The sequence below is a fragment of the Pteropus medius genome, unplaced genomic scaffold, assembly GCF_902729225.1.
Source record: "Pteropus medius unplaced genomic scaffold, Ma_sr-lr_union100, whole genome shotgun sequence".
Classification (NCBI taxonomy): Eukaryota; Metazoa; Chordata; class Mammalia; order Chiroptera; family Pteropodidae; genus Pteropus; species Pteropus medius.
The window spans coordinates 2,031,723-2,053,677 of record NW_024346062.1 but is presented as its reverse complement, the minus strand read 5'-3'; the positions used below and the strand labels follow the sequence as shown (position 1 = coordinate 2,053,677).

General features: G+C 37.5%; 1 protein-coding gene across 1 annotated transcript in view; it reads right to left on the bottom strand.

The window, feature by feature from the left end:
• Positions 1-21,955, bottom strand: part of CMYA5 (cardiomyopathy associated 5) — an 89,497-nt gene that overhangs the window by 64,051 nt on the left and 3,491 nt on the right.

Genomic DNA, 21,955 nt, shown 5'->3' with positions numbered 1-21,955 from the left:
TTGGAGTTCATATGGCTTCTTGAATCTGTACATGGATGTCTTTCATCATTTTTGAGAAATTCTTATTCAGCCATACTCTGTTCAAATATTACTTCTATCCCTTGTGTCTTCTCTTCTTTTGAGATTCCAATTTTTCGTAAGTTAGAACTTCTCACTGTGTCCCATCTATGTTTCATTTGGATATTTCTACCAATCTATCATCCAGTAATAATTCTGTCTTTAAGTGTGTCTAAACTGCTACTAAAATCATCAAATGTGTTAAATTTTTTTGTATTTTAGTTCTAGAATTTTTATTCTTTGAATTGTTTCCAGTTCTCTAAGAAAGTTCTCAATCATGTCTTTTATTTCCATATCCCCCTTTCTCTATAAATAAGCTATGCATTACATAAGCAGAATGTCCCCCGCTCCAAGAGCCATTCTCTTTTCACGTAGCAGTCTAGCAATGCCCTGATTAATATGACTATTTCAAATCAGAGCCTGAAGGTTTGTGTGCTCTGCTACTTCCCTATTTCTAAATTTCCCCCAATAAACCCAAATACATATATTGCATTGTGTGATATAGTAGTGTGTATGTCCATGTCCCTTTGCATGGTGAGCAGGGAACATGATAATGCCTGAATGGTGTTTTGGTATGCTTGCTGGTAATATTCTTATATCGCATTGTTAAATTGACATCACATTTTCTAAGTTTTGTGTGTGCATGTGTGAGTTGTCTTAGTTCATCAGTTCTCAAGAGATGAATTTCATTAAACGTGCAAGAAAAAAAGCTAAGTTCTGAAGTTTTGAAATGATTTACCAGGTCCTAGAATATGATGATCATGTCAAAAAATTCACGTTTCCTGTTTAAGCAGCGATTGCCCGCCCTAGATACACCCTCTCTCTCTCTATTTCACTTTAACTGAAACAGAGACTAGTAACTTATTGAAAATTAAATTATTAATCATGAATGGAAAGAGCCTTGTGGTTTTATATTTCTCATTTTATAACTGAAAAACAAAACAGAGAAAGGGAATACATATATATTGAAATTGAAAGTTTTAAAGCAAAAAACTGGCTAGCCATCAAAGAGGAGCTACCAAAATAACAGACTCCCTTATTTTATCATCAACATCTTTGTTTTGTTTTCTTTTGAATTGGTACTCTCATTTTTTACTTCTGAAGAAGTAAAACTACTGAAGAGTGAAACAGGTCCTCAAACTATTTTTATACAAAAGTCAAGATTTGTAACTATTAAATTTTGTTTCTTGTAAGCTCAAGATTTGTATACTAGGAACTGGTAGTCCCTTCCTATGACCAACAACTAAAGTGGCATTAAGGTTCCTTAAAGGAATATAATTATGAACAATAGCTTAGATTTACATGATGCTTTATTCTGTTATCAAGTAATCACAGTAAACTTACCAGAAACATATCAAATGAAAGAAGGCAATGAGTAGGATTTTTCCCAACTAAATCTGTTAAAGTGAGTTAAATGTCAATTGTTATAATACAGAACTGAAATCAGATATGAACCTGTTATTTAGCAAACTTTGAAAACATGTTTTTACTGCATAAAATGCCAAGCAAGCTTGTGATCTTATAATACAAATTATTAGTGTTTTATGTAGGCCTTAAAAAGAATGAAAAGTTCTTAAAATCATAATCACTAATTCTGCAATTAATATTTCACCAAGAATTAATTGAATATTCATGTCCTTAGCAGAAAATTAATTATATGCATTGCTGAACAAAATTAATATAAAGTAGCTTAGATTAAAAGGAGTTTATAAGCCATTAGAAAGTTAAAAAAAAATCCACAAAACTATGAATGAAAACTTTATTATACAGCATTATAATCCCCCAATATAAAGTGCTTGTTTTGTAGATATACTAAAAACACACAAGTTCATTGTGGATGAAAAGAGTAAGTATCTTATTCTCACAATGACCAGACATTTCATAATTTAAATTCACTATTTAAAATCCGGTTATATTTCTAGTTTTACCTTCCATTATTTCCCTTCATAAATCCTGTGCTCCAGCAAACACTGGCCTTACCCTGCATGTCTTTGTTTATATCCTTCTCTTCTCTTGGAATGAATCATCTCTGTATATCATAACTTTATACTCTTCAGAGACCTGCTCATATCAACTTCTTAATGTAGCCATTACTGATTTTGTGACACAAAACTAATTTTCTTCTTCTGAATTTCTGGAATCTTAATATAATCTTCTCCCATGACATCTACCATCCTAAATTAGAGTTATTTTTGCATATATCATAGCTCCTTTACCAGGCTGTAAACTACCTGTGAGCAGGGATCTTGTCTTTTAGTGGTCCTTTTCAAGAGTCTCCTCTTATGGAGTCGTTCCAAAACATTCACCTTCGTTTTCAGAGAAACAACTCTTTTACTTTTGCACACATTTCATCAGCTTCAGTAATATTTAATTAAATCATATAATAACAAGTGCAACTAGTATAAAAATGTTTGGGAATAATCACAACCCTTAGTAAAAATGTAGCTCAAAATAATGGGAATTATTACACAGCAGCCACCTATGGGGCATAATTAGCTTGCCTTCATCGGTCTATTTTACAGAGAAAATGGGGGGCTTTGGCAACACCAGTCAATTACGTTTAGTGGAAAGTAGTTAAAAGAGCTCATGGTACTCTTTCTGTATATTTCTAGTTTCCATTTATTAGCACTCAGACCCATGGCATTTTTGTTTCATAATTTCAAAACTACAAGACTACTTCTGTCATTGCCTTTACACTGATCTCAAATTGAAGCCCAAAGTCAAGATTCATTCATTCAACAAGTATTTATTGAGTTCCAATTCTGTACTAGGTGCTATGTTAGGTAGAAATTTTTATAGCAAGATAATTATTTGCTGCAAATTTTCTAAAAGATCTTTATAATTCACTTCAAATTAACTGTTTTGGTCTGAGCTACAGATTTGTGGTAGAACTACAAAGTAATCTTTTCTTATTTTATTCTTTGGAAATCTAGGGTGTATTTGCATATCGATACTGGAGGCAGCTCCACAGTAAAGCAAATTAGGTGCTTGCCGAAGCCCTCATCTGCACAAGAGCATCACTAGACACAATCAACTCTCCTGTAGCCTAGCTTGAGAACACTCAGTTGTGCGTGAACATTTTCCTGCTTCATTTATACATGAGTGTATGAAAAAACTATGAGATATAAAGATTCACTTCTTTCTTAGCTTTTCTAAAGAAGTTTTTTATTTGTAAAATTTCTTAAAATTCATAATGATTTATTTAAAATTATTAGTTGGAATGCTAATTTCTCATCCCAGGTGTTTCTTTCCTATTAGTATAACACTCCTTTCTGACCTGGCTTCCCTCTATCACTCTTCCCCATTTTACTCTGTTCCTTGTGCTGTTAAGTACACAAGGCAGGTCCTTATGTGGAGAGGCTGTAGTTCTTCATGGCCCATGACTAGGAATATAAATCTGTATGTTTCTGAGAGTTAGTAATAGAATGCACATTGTTGTCCTATGCCTAAGCCACATTCTTTGATACCATCAGTTTTATCAGTAATAAATTTGACATTTTGATCTCTATTTGCCATTCCTTTGATTTATCTATCAATCGTTTCAGAACTTAGGCAGGGAAAAGAGGATGTTTTATAGTAATTCTATTTGCCAAAGCCTAATGTGAATAAATGGCCACACATACAAGAGCTGGTAAAACCTAAAAGACATCTCTTGACAGTAAGAACAGATATAATAGCTAACCTACATGCATGTGAGTATCTACCATAAACTGATATGTGGACCAATCAGACGAAGGGAAATTCACCAGTCAGAACTCAGCAATGTCCTGATCACATATGGGTCTCCTTCACAAGCACACAGGCATGTGCATATCTTTGTTTTCACAAGCTTTCAGAACTCCAGAACTACAGTGGTTGACATGATGCTTTATAAGCAACACAGACCAATGTTAAAAGTATATCACTCATGGTGGGTGATAAATAACATTATATCCATGGCAAAAATGTCCATAAGCTGCAAAGAATAAAGGTTGACAATATGAATCAGATATGCAAAAAAGATAAAAGTTGGTATTCTTAAATGTCTCAGGTTACTTTAGCTTAGGGCCATGCTAGGTCTAAAGCTGCTTCCACTACCATATGCTAACAGGAAGAAGGAGTTTTGGGTTCTAGTGCTTTCTCTGACACTCACTCAATGTCTGGTTTTCAGCATGAAAACAAAACACAATCTGCTCTCATGTTGCTTAAATTCTAATAAGGGGGAAGACAGAGAAAAAACAAAGCAAACAAACTCATGTTAGATAGTGATAAGTGCTACGAAGAAAATCAAACATGGTTTATGGGAGAGAAGGCAATGTTATGAGTTGAGGTGCTGTATTATATAGAATATTCACAGAAGACCTCTCAATTAAAGAGAGATGTGAGCAGAGATTTGAAGGGAATAAGAGGATGAGCATGCAAATATTAGGAGAAAGAGCAGAGCAAAAAACAGTATTCAAGTTGCTGAAACGAGACTGCTTGGCAAACACAAACAGCAAAAATGGGAGTGTGCTGGAGCAGAACAAGAGAGAAAGAGCTAGGAAATGAGGTCAGAAGGGTATCTGGGAGCCAGTTCACCTTAGCTTAAAGGCCATAAAAAGGGTTTGGATTTTACTCTGAATGAGATGCAGAGCCGTTGGACTGTCAGCCCTGCCATCTTCTAGTAGCTCAGAGATGGGCAGTTACTCAGGCTATGCTGGGCTAAGGGCCCATCTACCCACCCTGCCTTAACCTAATTAGGAATTTGAATCTCAAACAGAATGACTAGAAGGCTGAAAATCCATGGCACTCAGGTCTGATAATCCGTCTTTCTTGTTTCTTGGCCCCACCATCACTCCACTGATTCCTGCATGGTTCACCAGTCTACCATTCATTCTGTGAATCCTCAATAGATTCCATTTTCTGTTTGGTATATAGAGATGTTTCTTTGCTCTTTATTAGAGATGACAAGCTTATCACTGAGCTAATTTCTCTTCTTCCTGGGCTTATAGATAGTCTACATTTCCCAGCCTCCCTTGAGTTAGGTGTGGCCTCATGGCAACCAAGTGATGGAGTTCTAAACAATGGAAAGTCAGCACTAGTACTGTATGCCATTTCTAGGCATGGATCATTAAAATCTCCCACATGTGATCCTCTGTACTTTTCCCTAGGCACTGTTTAAAAGCATGGCAACTTACATGCTATATACTAGAGAGGACAGAGCCATACAGGTAAGGTGCTTTGATCTGAGTCACTACTTGGAGGAGAGCTGTCCAGCCAAAAACCTGCATTTGACTTTTAAGTGAGCTCAAGAGAAACTTTTATTATGCTAAGTCACTGAGATTTGGTTTGTTATAGCAGCTAGTATTATTTTATCTAATAAAACCCTAACTACACCTCTCAGTAAAAATAAGCATCTTGCCCCAACATTAAATATCAGTACTCCTTGGCACAGAAAACAACTTTTTTTGTTTATATATATGCATATATAATTTTAATTTTGGTTACAGAAGTAAATGAAAACTTTCTTGTAAAAAAATTAATCTAACCAGTTAATCAATAATATTTTGCAAATTGAAAAGAAAGAAAAAACTAAACCTAGCAAAATAAATAATAGAAATTCTGTTTTTAAATTTGATCAAGTACTCATAATGTACAAGGTAACGGGAACACTAAGAGGAGTGACACTATACCTACTTTCTAAGAACCCTGAGGCCAGCATGTAGGTATATCTACAAAAAGATCATTAAAATACAGTGTGACACATGCCACAACAGGAAGAATGTGCAAGAGGCATCAGATGTGGAGGTATTTTTAAACTGTGGAGTGGATTGGGGCAGGCTGTGTGAATACATGTGAGAGGAGGGGTCTGTAATATAATTAGAATATAAAAGGCTGATGTAAGATTTCGCAAGATAAAAGTGAGTTTTCCAGGAGAACCAGGTTGGGTGTGGATGGAAATTCACGTAAAAGGAACAATATATACAAAAAGAAGGAGGTATGAAACCATATGGTATATCTGGGTATGATTTGGGACACCTTTACAAAAGTCTGTAATCTTTAAAATCAAAAGACCCAGTAGCATATATGTTAATAATATGCAGATGCTTCCAAATGCCACTCCTAGTCCAAGCAGATCGAAAAATACCCACCACCCTGTCTTTCCCAAAGTTTTAGACAGTGCCAATAATGACTTAGTGGTTGGCTGTACACATATTTATTATTAACAGGTGAGGTAACTTGAGTCATTGAGTGCCTAAGATATATGCTTGACCTTAATACAAGGATTAGACAAAAATTGATCCATTTGAAAGTATGAGGTTTCAAAATAGTCACTATGTTCCTCCTTTCTTTTCTTCACCCCTCCCAACCAAAAGATTACGTGTAGGCCACATGCATAAACTTCTCCATTTACTTCAAGTAGGAAATATACTTTCATGGGTAAAGGTGTTATAAGACTCATCAGACCTCTGGAATTATAGGAGCTGTTTATTTTGCCCAGAGTGAAAACTCAAAGACTATCTATCTATTCAGGGCCTGGCTATGAGCTGGGGGCTATGACTTGATTAAATAAACTGCAGGCAGACATCTGAATCCACCACAGATAAGTACAGTATGATTTTTTGACTTTATAATGGTGTGAAAGCAATACATATTCAGTAAAAACTGTACTTCAGATTTTGAATTTTGATCCTTCTTGGGACAATGACATTCAGTATGCTACTCCCTCACGATGCTGGTTGGGGGCAGCCAGCTGCAGCTCCCAGTCGGCTGTGGGATCATGAAAATAAACAATCGATGACTCCACAGTGTACTGGGTTGCCGGCATTTTTTTGGACCTTGTGTTCTGAGCATGTTTAAGGTATCCTAGGCTAAGTTATGATGTTTGGTAGGTTAAGCATATTAAATGCATTTCGACTTATAATACTTTCACTTATGATGGGTCAGGACATGACCCCATCATAAATCAAAGAGTATCTGTATAACAACTCATCCACTAAATTCTCCACTATTACAGAAAACTAAAGGCAAAAAGATGCCCAAAGAACCAAAATAAATAAACTACAGTGCAACAGGGCTGGTTCATAGTTTAGTGACTACTTCAGACCAAAACATGGGCAAGCTGGTTATTTGTAGTGTTGGGAGCTCCTCAGTGGTGGCACTATTGATATTTTGGGCTACATTAATTCTTTGTCGTGGGGACTGTCCTGTGGGCAGAAGATGTTTAGTAGAACCCCTGGCTTCTCTTCACTAGATACCAACAGGACACCAACCTCAGTAGTGACAACCAAAAATGTTTTCAGAATTACACTAGTTGAGAACCACTGGTTTGGGCAGACTCAAAAGTGAGAGAAAAAACAACCAACCATGGGCAATATTAATCTTGGCTGAGGATGTAAATAAAAAACCATGGAGAATAAGAACTTTTTTCTAGGATTCCCAGCTAAGGAGTTAAATATAGGCTTAGCTCTTTAGAACTGGAATTCTTTAACAGCTACTGAGTATTAGCACAGAACAGAAACTGTGCCCCACCAGACACTGCTGTCAAATTCCTGTGAGGGTTGAGTGGTGGTTACTAAGAGACAGAGCACTTCATCTGAATAGAATGTGTCAGGCTGGGATTTTTTAAAAAGATATCGGTGAGACAGAAGAGGCTTCTCCCCTGCTATTCAATTTTTTTTTTTCTTACTACAATTATACTAACTCCATAAAAGCACAAAAACTTATTGGTCCAAAAAGTAGAAGACATTTGATCAGGTTTGCTCATCTCCAGCAACTGACCCTCCAGCAATTTTTCTTAATTTTGCAACAGATAAAGAGTCCTTAACTTATATCCTGGAAAGTAACAGTAATATGTTTAAAAATAAAACCCGGCTCAACTATTAAATGGAATGAAGGTTTGTCCATATGCCTAGCAGAGAATATGGCAGCATTTTTTTCTCTGTTATTTTTTTAAAGGAAATAATAGTAATAAAACACGCCAAGACCTCACTCCAGCAGATGCTGCTGAGATGAGCAGGGATGAATGAAAAACCTCCCAGTCCCGGAGCTTCCAGAGAGGGGACCTTTCTTCCTGTGCCAGCAGGGGACTTGGGGGATAGTCAATTGGCTCTCCCGGCCTATCTGGATCAATGTCACAGAGATAAGACCGGAGGCACAATGAGGGCACCCTCCAAAAATGAAGACGAAGTTCTTGAGAATCTTCTGAATGTAGAAAAGGAATGCAAGATAGAAGGGGAGAGGTGTTAGCCCAAAATTCTGATTGAGCCTCTACATACCTCCCTTAATTTCCAAGTGCTCCTTCACTGACTTTTGATCTAGTCCCCACACTAATGCTGCCAATAATTCATTAAGAAAAATTAATTACGATGTTACAGTTACCAACAAATCCTAAGATATTTTCTGCTAGATCAGCTCTGGATGATAACTCATTAACACCTTAACTTTGTGGTTTCTGCAAGGGCAGTATTAGAAGTATGTTTTTGTGCATACATAAAATGTTTAGAAAATTTCCCCATCTCTATTTTTTTAAATTCTCAAACCAATTATCTATAAGGTTGGGTGGGAAACTTTATCTTTTTTTGAATGAGTTTATCTCTCTCTCCAACGTGATCTTAAATCTGGAGAATTGCCACCTGAAACATTCATCTCTCAAGGACATACTTTACAAAGTCAGGTGATCAAATCGATATTGACAGCTGAACTTCGCATTTCTCCTCTTCAACTCTGTAAGCAATTGTCTAGATATTCTACATTCTTATAGTCATTACACCACCTGCAGTGGTTATTGCACTTTAATCAAATTCTGTCATGTTAAGTTGGTGGCAGAGATGCCTGGTTCCTACAAAGTTGAAAGCATACCAGTAGCAGCCTGGCTAGAACCAGAGTTAACGGGTGAGAAACATCCAGAAGACCTAGTTGATGAGCCCCCCTTATCAGGCTCAAACACCACAGCTAGAAAAAAAAAACAAGAAACCTTTTGCCTACAACATAATGCTGACAGTAAGATCAACATCATAAAAGGAAGTCTCTCAAATTACAGAGGGAAGAAGAAATGAGATTAAATAAAATTCCTGTTGATACACTAGGAAATAACTTGACAGTAGCTTGCTCTAGCCTTTTTGTTTCTGATTGTAAAATCTTGAAATTGGAAAAATTGGAAGCCAGCAACACAAATCCAATAGTTTAATTCATTTTCATAGAGACTATGTTGGAATAAATAGGACTAATGTAAAACTTTGCATTCCCCAAGCCGATTTTACAAGTTTTAAAGTACTTAGATCTCTTTTAGCAGTTCTAAAACTCAAGATGAATCTCTCATAATATTCTCTTATTCAGCACTCACAAAAGAGAGAAAAATATAGCAAAAAAATGATATGTATGTAATCTAGTAAAATGTTTTAAAAAGCATAATATAGACAACTCTTACTAATACTTTTCTCCCTATTTCTTAGTTGAATTCAGGTGAAAATTCAAGATTTTTAGGTCCTGTCTTTAAAAGTAAAGGTTTTTCTAATTGCCAAATATAAATTTCATTGTAGAATATATAGGAAAACAGAAAAGCACAAAAAATAAAATAAAATTAATCAGTAATGCCAACACTCAAATGACTATTTTTAATACATTGATGTATTTCCTTCACTCTCGTTCTATCCTGAGATTTTTTTAAAACACAAATGGTATGTTTTATAATGTGCTTTTTAAATTTAAAAATATATTCTAAACATTTTCCCATGCTAGTAAGTATTCTTTTCCAACGAACACCCTCAAGCTAGCTTAAATAGAGGGGATTTATCTTAAAGAAACAGGGAATCCAAGGGTAAGAGGTATATCCGGAAGGAACTCTTGGGTAAGTGGAAACAGGAAAACCATTAGGAATCAAGAAAGCTAGTCTTGTCCCCTCTTCCTTTCCCCTCTCCCCTCTTCTCTTTCCCTCTCTAACTCTCTCCCTAACTCATTCACCCTCCCTCCCTCGCCCACTCCCCCTCCCTCCTTCTCTCTCTCTCTGCACAACTTCCTGTTTCTCTTGCACATGACTCAACAAGGCTAAGGCCAAATGGCATCTTCAGTCCCAGAGTCTACAGAATTGTCTTGGGATTCTTAGTTTTCCTTTGTAACAAACAATTATTCCCCAAGAAGATTAAGAGATAAACCAAAACCAAAAGCAGAGGCTCCTGCCTTTCTGAAAAGGTGTTTTATTGCTTCTCCCGTCAGAGAACAAAGAGGGTAGAAAAGCAGTACAACCTCACCTCTGGCTTTTGGTATGACCTGCCTTGAGGAAAGTACGAGCCCTTCCTGGGTGACAGGATGGGTTCATATGGCTTTTATACATGGGTAGACAATAAGATGTGCTCACAGAAGTCTGAGCCAGAGGCTTTCCTTGTAGGTGCTCTATTTTGGGTGGACTGTTTTAAGGATCTAGAACTCACTTGGGTGATCCTGCATTCAGATTCAGCTGATATTTAATGGGAACAGGTACCTCAATCTCATATGGTTGTATTTTATCATTGCTCTGTGTTTTATTTTCAATTAAATTCCTTATGGAAATATTAACTAGTTGATTTGTTCCATTGTTTAAATAAAGTGTCGTACATCCACAGAAAAAGTAAAATCTGCTACATCACGTGTGAAATTTTCTGAGGATCAGGTATTAAAACCTGAGGCAAGCCTAGTCTAGTGCCCCATGCTACATCTGACATCCTTTTTGACAGTCCAGCATCTGACCGCTCTTCCCATTTGGTAAATTCTCCATGTGGTGAATTCCTAGAAGAGGCAGAGCTGACAATGTCAGATACTCTCCCAGCGATGCCTTCACACCCATTCCACACTGACCTGAGAGCTACTGATGAAAGAAATAGCCAACGGAGCTCCTCATTCTCTCTGGAGGTAGCAGAGGTTGCAACATGGAGCTGCTGGTATGGAAATGGCAACAGTACAAATTGTGACATCTAGGGCCCAATAATGATGGCAATCATTTCCTTACCACAGGACTTTTTTAAAAAAACAGCTTTATTGTGATATAATTCACATGCCAAACAATTCACCGGCTTAAAGTGTCTAACTGGCTTTTAGTATATTCACAGAGTTGTGGAACCATCACCACAATCAATTTTAGAACATTTTCATCATCCCCAAAATAAACCTATACCCATAAGCATCATCCTCCAAGGCTTTCCCCACCTCCCGCTCAGCTCTAGGAAACCACTAATCTACTTTGTCTCTACAGATTTGTCTGTTCTGGACATTTCATATAAATGGAAACATACAATATGTGATCCTTTGTGTCTGTCTTCTTTCACTTAGCACACTGTTTTCAAGGTTCATCCATGTTGTAGCACGAATCATACTTCATTCCTGTTTATGGCTGAATAATATTCCAGTGTATGACTATACCATTTTATCCATTCATTAGTTGGTGGACATTTCAGTTGTTTACACTTTTTGGCCATTACGAATAATGCTGCTATGAACACTTGTGTATGAGTTTTTATGTGGACATATGTATTCATTTTTGTGGGTTTATATTTAGAAATGGAATTACTTGGTCACATGGTAACTCTGTGTTTAACTGTTTGAGGTACTATCAGATTGTTTTCCAAAGCAGTTGTACCATTTTACATGCCCACCAGCAGTGTATGAGGATTCTGTTTTTTCCACATCTTCACCAGCACAAATTGTTAATTGCCTTTTTGATTATAGCCACCCTACTAGGTGTAAAGTGGTATGCTGAGGTGGTTTTGATTTGCATTTTCCTGATGGCTAATAATATCAAGCATTTTTTCTTGTGCTCATTGGACATGTTCATATCTTCTTTGAAGAACCATCTATTCAGATCATTTGCCCATTTTTAAACTGTGTTATTTGCCTTTTTATAATTGAGTTATATAGTCCATCAGACCAGTTTTGAGGAAATATAAGGGTTCTTGGCTACCTACACCTGCTTTTCATGATTCTATGAGCTACCAATATCCTTTGAATAAAGTCATGTTCTGCTTAAATCTGTCACAGCTGCTATCGCAACTCAAAAATCTGACTGACAGTCTCTGGAACTGAAGGCAGCACCCCTTACCTGGAGAAAATCACTTACAGAAGGCTTTACTGGCAAATGGAAACCTGTTCCGTGGCAGTGTTAGGTTTCAGGATTCATGATTCTAAACTCTTAAACTATGCAAATTCAGTCCAAGGAGACTTATGGGATTGACAAGTAGAAACGTTAGCAGGCTGAGCAGCAATAGAAACTGGAGCAGAGAGAAATAGAAAGAAAACTAAGAAATGGTTGCCATTTCTTACTGTTTTCTTCTAAGATAAAGTAGGCTATCAATTCTTATAACTTATATAGATATTTATGCCCTGATTTTCTGATGCTAGCAAGTCTCTGCCTTGGTCCTGCAGCCATAGAGAACCAAAACTGCCCTGCATCTCCCTGCCAATCTAGGTTGGTATCCAGGGCTTTCACTAGAATTTTCTTCCAAAGAGTCAAGTATGTAAATGAAGTAGGAATCCTAAGTCTATCAGACAATTTAACTACACATTTGGTTATCGTACAATTTTAGTTCCTATATCAATACTACTAACTTTGAGTCAGGGAAATAATATCACTCCCTCCCAGAGTTATTAGTGATTTGAGGCCGAGGGTTTGGAGAAACTTGTTTTCTGCAGTTTCCTGGGGAATAAATACCCTTAGCTCACTCCTCCGAGCAGGATGGACTAAGCACACAGGAATGCCAGTCTGCCTTTGGTGTCTCCTCACTCCTCTTCTAAGCACCCATTTTCCCCTTTCTGGTGCCCTCTTCTCCCAGAAGAGTATCTTAGACCCTGTATTTGAAGGAATTTTTTTTTGAAAGGGCATCCAATCTAAAACAGATGCTGATAGATTTAAACTATCAACCCTCTCAAAGGTGTTTGCATTTGTCATTTATCTCTCTCTACTGACTTGCATTTTGCCAAATTCAAAGACCACTTCTCAGTTCTCATTCTCCCTGCCCATGTTTTGGCACCTAAGAACAAGAGGATTTGTTAAGAGTGTGATGATATGAGTGGTGTAGATCCGAAAGAAGGAAACCTGAGATCCTGAGATGAAAATTTTGGGAGTGAGACTCAACCACTTATTCACTCAATGACCATTTCTTAAGCACCAACTGTGTGGTAGTCACAGTATTCTAGCTGCTGAAGATGCAGCAGGGAAAAGAAGCAAGGCCCCTGCCCTCATGGAGCCTTCTCTATAGTGGTGGCAATAAACAATAAATAAACACAAGGCTATCATTTCAGATAGTGATAGATGCTGTGAAGAGCAATGCGAAATAGGGAGTAACGTGATAGTGAAAGACATGAAGACAGCCCATGAGGTAGGGTGATAGAGGAAAGCCTCTTTAAGAAAGTGACATTTACTTTGAAACCTGAAGAGCGGATTTGGGGAACAAGCACTCTGGGAAGAGAAAACAGCAAGTGCAAAGGAACAGGCTTAGCATATTAGAGGTTCAGAAAGAGGCCAGCATGGTTGGAATGCAGTGAGCATAGCAAAATGGTATGAGGTGAGCTGAGGTATAGGGCCTAGAAAGCTGTAATAAAGACACAGAGAGGTTAAGTATCTTGCCCCAAGTCACACAGGTGGTAAGTGGCAGAGCCAGAATGACAATCCAGGTCTTTCGAATCCTATCAAGTATTTTTGCACTGTAGCCTACTTTATGCCCAAAATGGTGCTGGATGAAGAGGGGGTTTATTGAAGCCCTTCTTGGAGATCCCAAAACTCTAAGAGACAAAGACCACTGTCTCACTAGCTTCTCATTCTCTCTTGAAAAGAAAACACTAGATATAAAAATTTCAAAGTGTGCCATGCTAAATCCAATACAAATTCTGTCTTTTAAATGCAGAATCTGAATTTTATACATATTATGATAAATACCCAGTGAACATTTATCATATGATCCCATATAGTATGTAGAGAAGTTATTTTGGTGTTGCTATATTTGACCTTATGAAAATTAATCACACTGGATTGCCTAATGTCTATTTTTAAACTTAAGATCTACTCTCCCTATCACACTTTAGGAAACTTAATATAGCTAAGGTGCTGGTCAGGGTAAGCTACTATGTAGATTTTCTGGGTCTTTATGCTTTGCTTTTAAAATTAGAAGTAAATTTAAAAATATATTTTTTAAAGTAAATTTATACTCAAATAAAACAAATTGGCTAATAAATACCAGATATGTGTATACTGCGTGCATGTGTGTATAAGTATACACATGCACACATATACATATATAATCTTGAGATAAGCATTGAATTCATCAATGTTCCAGCACTGGTTCTGCCATTAGACTAGCATATTTACTAGCTATCTGATACTACGTAAATTACTCAATATTGCTAAGCCTCTATTCTCCATAAAATGGAGATGAAAATAATGCCTACATCTTATAGCTATTGTGAAAATTACTCAAAATAACAAGTGATAGTGTTTGAAATTGACTAACTATGACTTAAGAAAGTGGTTTCTCTTCCCTTCTCTGAAACGTAAGCAGGTCAGGGAGATGATGCTATGATCCCTTCTAGGATAAGTATCATCAGCAGCCAGGCTTTCCTGCCAGACTTGGACAGTGAAATCTTTTGCTATAGGCGAGCAGAGAAGTGCTAGCAAGATGGACCTGGAGACTGACAGAAAACTCCCAGGGGAATGAGCAAGGATGCTTCAGAAGCCGGGATTTGAAGGGTTGGGGTCCTAGTAGACCCTTAGTTCAGTTCCCCAGGCCCAATTCATTTCACCAATGCATGTGCTTTAACTACTAATTACTTGAGATTATTTGTTTAACATCTCCCCTCTCCAGATACCAAACCCTAAACATTAGGAACTCGTTTTATTCACTCACTTCACATTTACATTGCTTCGCACACAGTAAGCCCTCAAATATTCAATGAATGAATAAACCTCTTTTCTTATAGTAGATGCATTTCTGAAATTTTAGGTACCACGAGTTTAGCTAAGCTACTCCATGTATTGCTGTCTCCACATTCATTTTGTTTGGCCTTTGGGGGCCTTAAACTGAAACTAGCCCCCTCATGCAAGTGCATGCCCTAGATAATCAGCAGAGCCACAAGTAAACGTAAGTTCCTGATATGACTTCTCTAACGGTCCTCGTGATCAACAATCTCCTCCACCCTACCTTCTAGCACCTTCTACTTGTGTGCCCCTTAGGTAAGACCCCTATGAAGCTTACCAAGACCCTGCTCATTTTGGTTTGAATTGACCAATCCAGCCTTAGCCTGGGAACCCCAAAGCACTCCATCCATGGACCCTAATAAAGGCATGTGCCCTAGGTCCTGCTGCTCTCTCTGTCGGCACTCTCTTTGCCTTGGTCTCCGCATGTGGCTCCTCGAGGTATGCCATGTACTTCCTCCAGGGCCTTTGAGTAATAAACGTCTCTATTTCCATTTCTCTTTTGGTCCTTTGTTGGACTGGGGCTTACCATCCAGCACTCTATGCTCCACTTAACAAATGTTAACAAAGTCATAACAGGAGGAAACGAATTTTATTTACAAATCAACGATTTCAAGTGCCCTAGTAAAATCAGCCATTAAGAGGAAGTTTGTGATGAATGTACATTTCTGGTTAGCATGTGGATTATTTTTTTTAAGAAAAGCATACCCAAACTAGGAAAACATAGTAATGTCTCCATGAGGTGGCTTTGGGCACTCAGGGTTTGGTAGAATGAACAGTACCATTAACTAATCTTCCCACATATCTTGGACTTTATCAGATTAGGATGTGGAATTTTGGAACTGAATATGCTCCAGCTGCCTAACAGAGGACTTTTCTCTGGGCAAAAAGCAAAGCCTATTCTTAGCCTTCCATCCATGATCTGGCTAAAGGGTTAGTCTAGGGGAGACTTTCCAACAAGTCACAGAAGGTGGGAATGATGACCACAGACATCCTAAGTGAACAACCCCCTCAGTACTTACCACTGTTCCCTCTAAGCTACTGTTTCCAGAGTCATTGAACAGTGTCAATCCCTAGTAAATGAATGGTCAACCACCAATAAAATTCTAAGTAATCTAACAGATTCGACATCCCAACTAAATATGCTTCTTGCAAGACTATGGATGAATTGATATTCACTTACTCATTCATTTATTAATTTATTCATCCACTTGTTTATTCTATAAATATTCTCAGTCCTGGAAACCTCAGTAATTCTGGATGAGAAAAAGAAAACTCAGAGCAGCAATTGGCAGCACAAAAGCTGGAACCAAGAACTAATGGAATATCTAACCACATACTGTGCTTGGAATATCTTTCTGCCCAGCTGTAGTACCACCTCTGCAAAACCTAAGTCTAATTTTAAAAAGAATATTTGTCTTTTCTCTATTCCTTTGTTAATCTCCTTAGTGTAGTGCTATGACATTATGTTGGAGTTAACTGCTTCCCCCCTCAATAGACTGTGAGCTTGAGAAAAGCAATTGTGACATCTAATCACCTTTATGTTCCTGGCGCCTAGCACAGGACCTAGCCCATAGAACTCATTATCAATGGAGCAGTTCTGTGTATTCGAATGAAGCTAATGGATTTCTAGGTATTATCAGGCCTGCACTGTCCAACATGGCATCCACCAGCCACATGTGGCCATTGAGCATTTGAAATTAAGCTAGGTCAGGAATTGAAATGTACTGTAAATGTAGAACACACATCAAATTTCAAAGACTCAGCACAAAAAATATATAAAATAACCTATTAAGAATTTTGCATTGATTATATGTTGAAATGATATTTTGGATATTGGGTCAAATACATATATTATTAAAATTAATTCCATCTCTTCTTTTTACCTGTTTAATGTGGCGATTAAAATTTTTTAATTACATATGTGGCTCACATCTTATTTCTGTTGGATAATGCTGGACTAAACCAAAGATTACCATTTCAGGACAAATCACACAAGTCTCTTGTACCCGATTCTCTATGTTTTTTTGGTAGGAAGAGGAATTTGGTTATATTGTCTGAATTGATTCAAGGCACTCATTAAGCATAGATTCAGAATATCTAAGGAATAGAAGACACTTTTTTTCTTTTTTGCAAAATATCATCAGTCAATACATCCTATACTTTTAGTAGGTTTGCTGTTTTAGAGGAAAAAATAATTCCGACTCTTGCTATATTCCCCTATACTGACTCAAAGTCTTACCAAAAGCATGTAATACCCATGCAGTCAACACTTAAATAGCTCTTCAATTTCTGGTTACAAGAGCCTCTGTTTTATCCTCTGCCCTGCCTCAGTCCCTGGCATCCTGTGCAGTCACCCCTCCCATCTCAATTCTTCCTACTGACCTTAAAAGAGGGCTGGCTCAAATAACATACTTGTCAAAACACCTAGGTAAGCACAGCAGTGGGAAACATATAAATAGATATATGGAAACAGAGTGCTTCATACTGATAGCAAAAACCACTTACAACTCCCTTCACCTTCCAAAAGGTTTCCCACAATGATTAGTTAAATGTAAATGTTGCGAATAATTTTAGTTCTATCAGCTTAGATAGACTTATTTTGTACAAGCACTGACAAAGCTGCAATTCAAGGTGATTTTTAAGTTTTGGGTACTGCTGTGGCAAAAATCCTCTGTGCTTAACCAGGGAAATTAAAATTGACCAACAGAAAATGATCCAAAACAAAACGACTGAAAATTTCTAACTGATCTATGGGAAAGACTAAAAGAGTCAGGCTTCACTGGTCTACAGTCAGAAAAAAATAAAAACAATGTCTATTTATATATGTCCTTCCATACAGGAGACCATGAGTTTGAAACATTTAGCATAGTGTTTGGCACATGGGTGTTCAATAAATATTAACTGAATGAATATATGAATAGGTGATTACTATTTAAGGGAATACTACAATTACCACGTTTTGTTTTGTTTTGTGTTTTAAACCCTGAGTGGTATAGTAGACAGAACACAGCTTTCTATTTTACTCAGAATAAAATCTGAAGCTTCAGGGCCTGCAAAGCCCTACCTGATCTGCAACTCAACCACCTCTTAGACTCATCTCCCACCACTCTCCCCTTATTTACCATACTTCTGCAACCTGATCTCCCTGTGTTCCTGAACCGAGCCAAACACATTCCTGCCTCGGTGCCCTGTGCCAGCTCTTTGCCTAGAACACTCATTCCTTCAGACTCTGCTCAATGTCCTCTCACCTCTCAGAGAGGCTCTCTTCACCACCTGATCCAAAACAGCATATCCCTTATCCTGCTGTATTTGTCCTCCTATCTGTCCTCACTTATTATCAGCTGGCACGTTACATAATCATTTGTCTCCCCAAACTGGAAAGTCACTCTCAGGAGGGCAGGGACTTTGTCCATTTTGTTCACGGCTGTATCCGTTGTGCCTAGGAAGTGCCTGGCACATAGTTTATTCATTCAACAAATATTTATTGAGCTCCTACTAACAAACATTAGACTGGAGTCCAGACACCCGTACTAGTCCTAATTCTACCACTAAAAAGTTGTGTGACTTTAAACAAATGTCTCCTGACACTCAGTTTCTGAATCTGTGAAAGACTTGGTTGGGAAAAAGATATTTCTAAGGCCTCACCTGCCTCTAAAAGCATTGAATTTTACAGAGCTGCTTTTTACGTACAACTTTGTATGAAGTTTTAGAGACTCAAAAGTCTTTTTCTAATATCCCTGCTCCAAAGACCCCTGATGAAGCTTTTCTCAATCTTTGAAGGTTGGGTAGATCCCAGGGCTTTTTCCCATTTTCAGGTTCTTCATACAGACCTTTTCTTCCTCAAATTTCTTAACAGTTAATGATCTAATTATGCTTTTCTGTTTCTGTACCGAGAATGTGAACACCTTGAGGACAGTATGGATTCTGAGTAATTTTTGTATCCCCAGCAAGTTGCATGGTCCATGACTATTAGTAGGCAATCCCTGAATGTTTAGTGAATAAATGAATATAAGGAAAGCCAAAGTGGAACAGGATCATTACTCATATGGAGAACTGAGACCATCCCTTTCCTTTCTCTGAAGAATGGGGGGCAGAAGGCAAAACTTTGCTGCTAATGATTCCTCTGAAGGGATGAAAGAAACTAAATCTTATTGGGATTTTTTTTGTTACTAAAACCAAGCATGCTTACTACACACATTCACAGAGTTTATTTAATCCTAAAACAACTTAACAAATTAGGAATTATTACTACCATTTTACAGATGAGAAAATCGTGGCTCAGAGACGATAAGGGATTCTGCCTATGATAGAATGAAGGGCTAAAAGAATTCACACTCAGGGCTCTTCATGCCATGTATCATATTCATATCACACAATGATACGTCCGAAGGGTAGTCTTCCTATCCAGTGTAAGTTGGTACGAGTGATGGTAAGCTTTCCTGCGCTAGAAAAACATTTTTACAATGAACGGGTTTTTTTCCCCTTGATTTGGAAAGGTGGCTATTGATAATTCTAGTATATATTATTCCTGAAGGGGTAAAAAAAAGAAAGAGATTTATAAGCAGATTACACTATGTGACTTTTGAATTTTTTAACATAAACTTTATATGTCTGATCATAAAATGCACTACCCATTCATTACAGAAAAGAACTGAAAAATACAAATAGATATCGAGAAAAAATTTTAGTCAACTATTATCCCATCACTCAGAGACAAGCACTATTAACCTCTTTAACCTTAACGTTAATAAAGGTTACTATAACCTTTATTATGTTATTTATTATGTTAACCTTTATTAACATTTGAAGGCTTTTTCCAATTCATATTTTATTTTATAGTGAGATCATTCTAATTTATACAATTATTATTTTTTCAAATGCAATATATGCATTTTCTATATTGTTAAAAATCTTTATGAATAGCATTTTAATAATGGTTTAATAATATCACATCAAATAGATGCAATAATTAATCCTTCTGTTATTATTACTTAGGCTATTTTCATTCATTCGTTGTCTCTCAATTTCAAAAAAATCAGCTTGCAATTCAACTTCTGAGAATGGTTCTGATCTCTAAGTAAACACAGAGACAACCTTCCCATTCAAGAAGGGGAAAAGCTCCTAGTAGTATTTAAAGAGATGAAGTCTCTCCTTTTCTTTTAATAACCTTTCAATGTAGAAACTAGTTGGAGTCATTCAAGTTTCACCTACAGAGAGGAGAGGAGGCAGCGAAAGTCTAGCAGTGGCTCGAAGTAAACAGCCCCACGTTCGCATCTTGGTTCTTATACCTTCAGTAAATTATATAAAGCCTCAGTTTCCTCATCTGTAACTGGACAGGCACCTCATAGTGTTACTGGGAGGATATAAAATAAGAAAACATTTGTAAACATTTAGCACCAAGACTTGCACAGAGTGAGTGACTCCTTTTTTAATTGTAAAACTTTAATAGAAGAGTCGAGAGGACATCATTCTTACTTTCCGTTCATTAGAGAATATTGCAAGTGTTCACCTCTAGTCTCAGAAGAAAAAGAGCTTCAGGCTATATTTACAAACTCACGCTCAACAAAGTCGTTTGATTTCTGACACTCTGAAGTAGGAGAAATTCAGGAACTCCCAGTTCCCCTAGAAGTTCCTTCCCACACTATCTCCCTACCTCTAGCTAAAGCTACCATCCCTGTTCCCTCTGCCCCAGCCGTGGATCAATCCCTAGACATCTTTCTCTCTGTACTGCCTCTCTGATCTGAGACCTCCCCAAATTCAACTTTCCAATCTGCCTGTCAACCTAATTTCCCAATGACACCACTCTGTTTTTCTAAATCCTATTCAGTTTACTGATTTCTTGTTACTGATGTTATCAAATCCAAATTTTTTACAAGTGTGATGATTTTCAAGATCTCCACCACCACCTACCTATTCCCAAATGTTTCCCTCCACTGTAATCATCTGGTTCTTGCCTCGGGATCCACCTTACCATCTCTAGTCAGAGCAAGCTAAAGTTGCTGCAGATAAATCATATCTTTACCCGAAGATCTTGACCTTTGTCAAAGGTCAATACAAACCCAAGTGGTTCTTTCAATCGTTGTGAGCTGTTCACATTTTATTTTATTTTAATTTTTTAGGTGAGGCAACCCTGGGTCGACCTCACAGATTGCAAGGACCTTGTCAGCTTACAATCCTTTATTATTTTATTTTATTTTTTATGCCTACAGCACCTGGTCTCCCATCCAAGTACTAACCAGGCACGACCCTGCTTAGCTTCCGAGATCAGATGGGATCAGATTTGTTCAGGGTAGCATGGCCGTAGAGGAGCTATTCACATTTTAGAGTAAATAAATTTTCAGATTCTCTGAGGCATAAATTTTGGTTGGGCAAAGATAGGATCCCAGACACATTAGGGGGAAAAGGTTATGAAGTCTGGGAGTGACAGATTTCCCCTTCTCACAGGTTCCTACTCCTTGTTTCAGTTCCTACAGGTGCTTTCTCTACTGCTTTTCCCTTCTGCAACTCCTACCCATTCTCTAAGGCCCAGGTCATGCCCACCTCTTCTCAAGGCAGTCACAAATCTATACACTCTCTTCTAACCTTCTACAGTACCATTGGGTACTATCCTTCCTACCTTCTCACTTATTTAGTACATAGTCTCATAATCCCCATATTGCTAGCTAACTTTTTCCATAAAGTGCCTGCTTCCCACTTGGTAGTTGCTTGGTAAATACGTGACCAATATCCAGACTTCTTATCTGACTGACCATTCACTCTAATCACTGCCACTCTATGGGGTATTTCAACTTCAGCTCTGCAGACTTCACTTGGGCAGCACTTCTAACAGGATAAGATGGGCATTCTGAAAGGCTGCATTTCCATATGTCACATACGAAAACTTTCTACTGATATTAATAGATTTAGGAAGGGACATCAGTGACAGACGAAACAAAAACCAAAACAAAAAACCTATACTAAAAAACTAAAATCAAACAACAATAAAACAAAACCCATACTCAG